This window comes from Aristolochia californica, unplaced genomic scaffold (genome assembly GCF_029961685.1).
Source record: "Aristolochia californica isolate CCGP_79_NKW_82.1479 unplaced genomic scaffold, dmAriCali1.0.hap1 SCAF_8, whole genome shotgun sequence".
NCBI lineage: Eukaryota > Viridiplantae > Streptophyta > Magnoliopsida > Piperales > Aristolochiaceae > Aristolochia > Aristolochia californica.
Window position 1 is genome coordinate 8,723,260 of NW_027182279.1, and position 7,466 is coordinate 8,730,725.

General features: G+C 38.5%; 2 pseudogenes; one reads left to right on the forward strand and one right to left on the reverse strand.

Moving 5' to 3' along the window:
• The first annotated feature begins 560 nt into the window (after positions 1–560).
• LOC137938276 (uncharacterized) lies at positions 561–2,924 on the forward strand (annotated as a pseudogene).
• Positions 2,925–5,863: 2,939 nt separating this feature from the next.
• Positions 5,864–5,982, reverse strand: LOC137939614 (5S ribosomal RNA; annotated as a pseudogene).
• Positions 5,983–7,466: the final 1,484 nt, after the last annotated feature.

Genomic DNA, 7,466 nt, shown 5'->3' on the forward strand with positions numbered 1-7,466 from the left:
GCAATAAACAACTATCTCACTTTGAAGCAAAGTAGTCACTACAAAAAAAATGAAACCCAAATGTAGTGCCCTTGATCATAACCCCTACATTGAGTTGGGAAAGTAGTTCACTTACTAAGGTTAAAATGAGAATCTTTTGAGAAATTTCAATGAACAATTACCATTGTAGTTTCTATAAGAGTCATTAGTGTCCATTGTTGAGAAAATACTCCAACATTAATAAATGCAAAACCATTGTGATAAGAGTCTTTTTTGTTCACTATTGAGAATAATCATAATTTGTCCCAATTTTTGTGATCTCTGGTTTGCTTAGACAATGAGGAGGTGAGGGACAGTAAACATGCACAGGGAATCCATTTTGAAAAGATTTTTGGCGTGAAAAGGGTTGGTCGGTTACGCACTTAGGTGGTCCACTAGGAATACGGTGTGTGCTCTTCCGTGGCGAATTGTGAGTGGGGGTGGAAACCGAAAAGTGGAAAAAAACTGGCACTCACTCTCATACTTCTTCCTCACTCCTATCACAGTTTTCCCGAACTTCTTCTTGATTTCGCATAGTTGCCATGGTCAGATCTAAACTCGAGGAAAGGGCTCACTGCAAGGTTTTCAAGAACCGAGTCGAAGGGGTGAAGAAGAAGTGCCATCAATTGTCTTTGCTCTACGGCATTAACGTCTTCTTCTTGTGTTCTCCTCGCGAAAGCGAGCAAGAATTCTCTCCTCATTCCTGGCCTCCAAATAAGCCTGAAGTTCTTTGCATCCTCACAAGGTACCGTAATCAAAGCAATGAAGAAATACTTAAGCATCCAACCACTTTAAGCGCCAACTCGTCGAAAGAATCTCCGCGGAATTTGTCTTACAAAATTTCTGGCAAACGGGAAGAAGCGAAACAAAGATTGGAATTTCCCAAGGGAATGGGACTGGTGTGAGAAGGAGCATCAGACAAAAAAATTGAGACGCAACCCACAGTTGATCACTCGCATAATCTGTGGCTCGTCTGTGAGATGGAATCTCAGGGAAGCAACAGCGCTTATCTTCCAATTTCTTACATGAATCCGTTTCAGCAGTCTCAGACGGGGCTTGGTCTTCCTTCCGATCAATTGTTTTGGGGTAAGACTCAGAGCTCCTCTAGCACAGATCTCAGATTCGAATTTTATCGAACGGTAACATGAATGAGAGTAGGGGTTACCTCCAAATTTTGCACACATATAGGACAGGTTTTTCAGAAATTTTGTGAAGTAAAGGTTTTACAGAAGAATTCTAAGTTCTGTAAGAAAAGCATATTGGTTCATGCTGTTTTTTTTACTCTTCAAGTATTTTGTTTGTTCTGATTCGCTTCTCATTGTTTTCTCTAGAAAAGGTGAGTCTGACAATGATAACTGTTGTGACTTTCTTCTTTCACGTAACTTGCTAATCAGATGGAACCCGAACTGCTCTTTCCTCCAAAAACCCGAGACCCTCTCTTAAGCGTTTGTTTCATCAGAAATCAAGTCCCTGATTCGATTCTTAACAATCCTTCGAAATTCATAAATCAATATGGTGAATTGTATTTCCGGCGCCAAAAGGGTCGCCCTTCAATTCCCTGAAGGTCTCCTCATGTACTCACTTGTTCTTTGCAACATTTTTGGAACCTTTGCTTCCGTTGATGAGTGCTTTATTCTAGGTGACATCACATATGGGGCATGCTGCTTTGTGTATGATTTTTCTAGATCTTTTGATCCATTACGGGCATAGCTGTTTAGTCCCAACAGATTACACCAAAATCCCTGCTTTATATGTTTACATTGAAATAAAAATTGATGTAGACCATCTCATTAATACAATTAAAGCGATTTTTTGTGACAAAAAGATTGCAGTGGTGGGGACCATCCAATTCTCAGCAGCAGCTATGAGTGCTGTTAAATTTGCTTTAGCTGACTCTAGTATTGATATCATTGTTCCACATATTGAAACCAGTTGCTTTAAAACCTCGAGGCTATAGTGAAGGCACAATATGAATATAAGAGGGATCGGCCCGGTCGATATTAAATTCTCAACACTCCCCCCCGCACGTTGCCATTTGTGGCTCATGGAAACAGGTGGGAGCGACCATATTGAAACCAGTTGTACTCTCGAGGCAATAGTGAAGGCACAACATGAATATAAGAGGGATCGGTCTGGTCGATATTAAATTCTCAATACTCCCCCGCACGTTGCCATTTGTGGCTCGTGAAAATAGGTGGGAGCGAGACTTGAGCTCGGGACCAACCTTGCTTTGATACCATATTGAAACCAGTTGCGCTAAAACCTCGAGGCAGTAGTGAAGGCGCAACATGAATATAGGAGGGATCGGCCCCGTTGATATTAAAATTCTCAACACTCCCCCGCACGTTGCCATTTGTGGCTCGTGGAAACAGGTGGGAACGAGACTCGAACTCGGGACCTACCTTGCTCTGATACCATATTGAAACCAGTTGCGCTAAAACTTCGAGGCTATAGTGAAGGTACAATATGAATATAAGAGGGATCGGTCCGATCGATATTAAATTCTCAACACCACAGTCTAAACCTTTGTCTTAAGGGGAAGTGCATCTCCTACAATTCCTAAGAATGTAGCAGTTGATGTTGTTGTATTTGTTGCAGATGGTAGATTCCATCTAGAGGCATTTATGATAGAAAACCCCCATATTAGGGCATTTCGATATGATCCATATCTCAAAGTATTCTTCTTGGAAGAATATGATCTCAATGGGATGAAAGAAGCTTGGAAAAAAGCAATAGTGAATGCAAGGAAAGCTAAGTCCTAGGGTATTGTGCTTGGCACGTTGGGGCGACAATCCATATATACCTCATGCTTCCAAACCTTGTTGGGCAACTTGTTCCCTATATTGACCTGCTCGACCAAGAGATCGAGCATTTTTTTGTCTTCTTCAAAGATCCAAATGCCATAATATCGAGCAATTTGTGGTCTTCTTACAGCCATTTATAAACAAAATCCGAGATGGTCCTCATCAAACCACAAAAAATAAAATACCATGTGTTGGATATTTATAACACCTGACTCTCCTCTCCACATGGCAAAATCATTCCATAGCACTTCAAAAATCTTCAACAACATTCTAAAACATTTCAAAATTAACCAAACTATTTCCATTGTACATGCACTAAACACTGCAAAAAAACACATATCGAGTAGAAATTCACCGAACATCCCTAGTAGAGCCCCATATGATTTCGCAGTCACTACAAACTATACCTCGTCAGTGATGGGGGTCGGGTTTCGTTGCCTAATGGACGCAAGTGTAGGCGACTCAGGATTGTTTGAATTGTACTCAACACCCCAAACCCTAAACCCTAATTCTAGAACCAGAACCTAAACCCTAAACCCTAGACCTTAAAACCCCTAAAAGCCCTAAACCCCAAAAACTGAGAACCCTAAAAAAAATTTAAAAAAAACTAAACCCTAAAAATACAATAAACCCTAAACCTAAACCTAACCCCTAAAATACCAAGGACCAAACCCTAAATACACTAAACCCTAACCCTAACCCCGAAATTAAACCCTCTAAAGACAAAATTGAACCATAAACCCCAAACCTAAATCCCACAATTACGCAACAATTAATACACATTAAGCACAAAAATTAAAATTAAATCAAATACGACACTAAAATAATAATAAAAAAAGTCAGTGTTTAGGCATACCTTCTGAAATTTAGGGAAAACTGAAGTCGAAGGATGAAAACGAAGCCAAATCAAAGTAGAATTGAAGAAATCGACGTCAAAATGTAAAAAATCAAAGAAAATTGAAATTAAAATGGGGGGAATCAAACGAAATATTGAGGTATTTTTCGGGAAGAGAGAATAGCTACAGGGAGAAGGGAGTGGGAGGCCGAGAGGACATTTGCAATGAGAGGGAGAAGTTAGAAGGGAGATGGAGGTCAAGAGGGAGGAAAAAAATTTCGAAGGAAGAAGAGACGAGAGAAGAAGGAGACCGAGAGAGGGAAGAGTGCAGAAGAGAGACTAAAAAGAAAAAATTCGACGAGGGTTTGAGGCACCCCGCCAGCTTCATCCGGATGATTCTCAATATACTGCGGAATCCGGATTCCTGAAATTAAACCATAGAGATGAATTTTGGGTTCTTCTGATTCATCAAGATGAATGATGCGCTGGTGCTCCACTAACGATGTCAGGAGATGAATTGAGTAATGCGGCTGAAGTTCATCTCCTGCGTGAGTTGACTAACCCCTCCTATTAGAACTAAAGAAAATCGAAATTGAAATGGGGAAATCAAACGAAGTCGGGAGGTATTATGAGCGAAGCGAGAATAGCTACAGGGAGAAGGGAGTGGGAGGTCGAGAGGACGTTCACAACGAGAGGGAGAAGGGAGAAGGGAGACGGAGGACGAGACGGAAGAAAAGAATTTCGGAGGAAGAAGAGACGAGAGAAGAATTAGACCGAGAGAGGGAAGAGGGCAGAAGAGAGACTGAAAAGAAACAATTCGACAAGGGTTTGAGGCATCCCACCCGTTTCATCCAGATGATTCTCAATATACTACGAAATCCGGATTCCCAAAATTAAACTGTAGAGAATATTTTTGGGTTCTTCTGATTCATCAACATGAATCATGCACTGGTGCTCCACTAACGATGTCAGGAGATGAACTGAGTAATGCTGCTAAAGTTCATCTCCTGCGTGAATTGACTAACCCCTCCTATTAGAACTGAAGTCAATTACTTTGTGTGTTATTTTCCTAGAGTGAGCACAAAGTTGATCTGAAATCTATCAGCATTAGCATCATTTATGCTGAAAACTCAATCTTCTTCATGTCTGAAAACTATTTTTTGAGCTGATGGGTTTGTTCATTGGAGAAAGAGAATAGAAACTGATTCTTATTACATTAACTGAAATTTCAAAAATGTTTTAGCTTTCCTATCTTACTCATAATTTTTTCTTTCAACCATATTTATCAAAATACCAAAATTTATTGATCGCACCCGTTTGTGTTACCCTCTCCATCCTACCAATCCCTTCCCTGGCTTCCCTCTTCCCCTGTGTTCCGTCGATCTTTTTAACATTCTTTCCATAAAATAAAATAAATTTTTAAAATCTTAAGAAAAAATCAAGATATAAAAAATTAAAAAGGAGCGCTATGTCATTGGATTAAAGAAATAAAACGTTCTCCAGCTGTGTCAAAACTTAACCGAACTACATTAATAATGGAAAACAAAACAAAATCATAGTTTTTTCCCTCTTATCTTCTACCCGAACATTTCGAACCGTTAAAAAAACAAACTATGTACACAAATACATTTTGCTGCCCCTAACCATAGCATTACGAGGGAGAAATTAGCTGGTGGCAAAGGAAAAAAAGGTAAAAAGGGGTTAAACAAGAGGACTTCATAGGAGGTCACCCATCCAAGTACTTCAGTCGCCCAAACACGTTTAACTTCGGAGTTTTCATGGGATTCAGTGCATTAGTGGTTGTATGATCGCACCCGTTTGTGTTTCCCTCTCCATCCTACCAATCCCTTCCCCAGCTTCCCCCTCCCCCGTATTTCGTCAGTCTTTTCCACATTCCCTCCATAAAATATATTAAAAAATTAAAATCTTCAGCAAAAATCAGGATATAAAAAATTTAAAGTGTTATGTCGTTGGCTTAAAGAATAAAACATTCATCGTCTGTGTTGAAATTGAAAAAAACTACATTAATAACGGAAACCAAAACAAAATCGTACTTTTTTTCTTTTTTCCCCCTCTTCTCTTCTACCCAAACATTTCGAATCGTTAAAAAAGAAAACAAACTATATATACAAATATGTTTTGTCACCCCTAACCGTAGCATTGCGAGGGAGAAATTAGCTGGTGGCAAAGGAAAAATGGGAAAAAATAGGTGCTACACAAGGACTGCCTAGGAGGTCAACCACCCTAGTACTAGTCTCATCCAAGCACACTTAACTTCTGAGTTCTGATGGGATCTGGTGCATTGGAGCTAGTATGATCGCATTCGTTTGTGTTACCCTCTCCATCCTACCAATCCCTTCCCTTGCTTCACTATCCCCCCGTGTTCTGTCGGTCTTTTCTACATTCCCTACATAAAACAAAATAAAAATTATAATCTTAATAAAAAATCGAGATATAAAAAGTAAAAAAGGAGCGCTATGTTGTTGGGTTAAAGAATAAAACATTCGTCGTCCGTGTCAAAAGTGTAGTGAACTGCATTAATAAAGGAAAACTAAAAAAAATCATACTTTTTTTCTTTTTTTCCCCTCTTCTCTTCTACCCGAAAGTTTTAAACCATTAAAAAAGAAAATAAACTATATATAGAAATATGTTTTGTCACCCCTAAACGCAGCATTGCGAGGGAGAAAGGGGTGCAACACGAAGACTTCTCAGGAAGTCACCCATTCTAATTATATAACTACAATGTGTTTAATTAATTAGATAAGTAAGTTATTACAACTTTTTCTATTAAATAATTGATTATTTATTACATTAAATAGGTCACTTGGCCGATTAATTAGCATAAATCATCGGGTATTTAATTATTTCTTACTTAATCAGTAATTATATGATTTGTAAATACATAATGTCATTAATTAATTAGCATTAGGTTTGATCAAGATAGTTATGTGTTACATTAAATGTGTTATTTAATTAATCCCGACCCAACCCTTGCCCCCCACCTAGGCGTGGGTGAGGATATAGGTCAAGTGCATGGGTGAGCCACATAGGCAAGGCAAGTGTGTAGGTGAGTGGCGTGCATGCATTTAAGCTGTAGAGGTTGGCTATCAATTTCTTTGTCTCGTTTAAAATATAAAACTTTAACTCGAATCGATTCAAATGCTCTTGAATTATATTTTATGAGCTTATTTAGGCATTTGTGATAATGCCATGTTTGAATTTAAATAAAGGGGTAAACCTCGTACTTAGGTGGGAAGATCATACTGATACTTGTAAGATGAAGGGATAAAGATTCTTATCCCTAGTTTGCATATAAGTAGGCTTTTTGTGACCACAAGTGTAAACCATCTTCATTTTGTGCAAAGAAGTTTCCCTTATTTTCAAAGCTCTTTTTTTTTGTTCTTTTAAGTTATTTCTTCTTCATTTGGGAGGCAAACTCGCCTTCTTTCATCATAGTAAGTTAGGCCATATGTTGGGATTCTAAGAGTGTCCATGAGGAAAGATTGTTTTGCTCGAAGGCCATATGAATATGATACTGCAATTAACTCCAACTAATTTTCTGGTTAAACTTCATTGTGCATTCCCCCTTTCTCCAAGGTATATCTCCATTGTATTTAATTTATTATTAAAATTCTAGTATTTTTTTTGGGTCAATTGTTTAGTCAAACTCCTGTGGTCAACATTTTTAGTCTATTTTGTGCTCCATTGGTTAGTTACTATTCTGGTTAATTTTTTGTTATCATTCTATTTCTTTTGTCCCCTTCTTGGTGTAAAACAATGGTCACTTTTGTTAGTCCTCTAGAAATTCT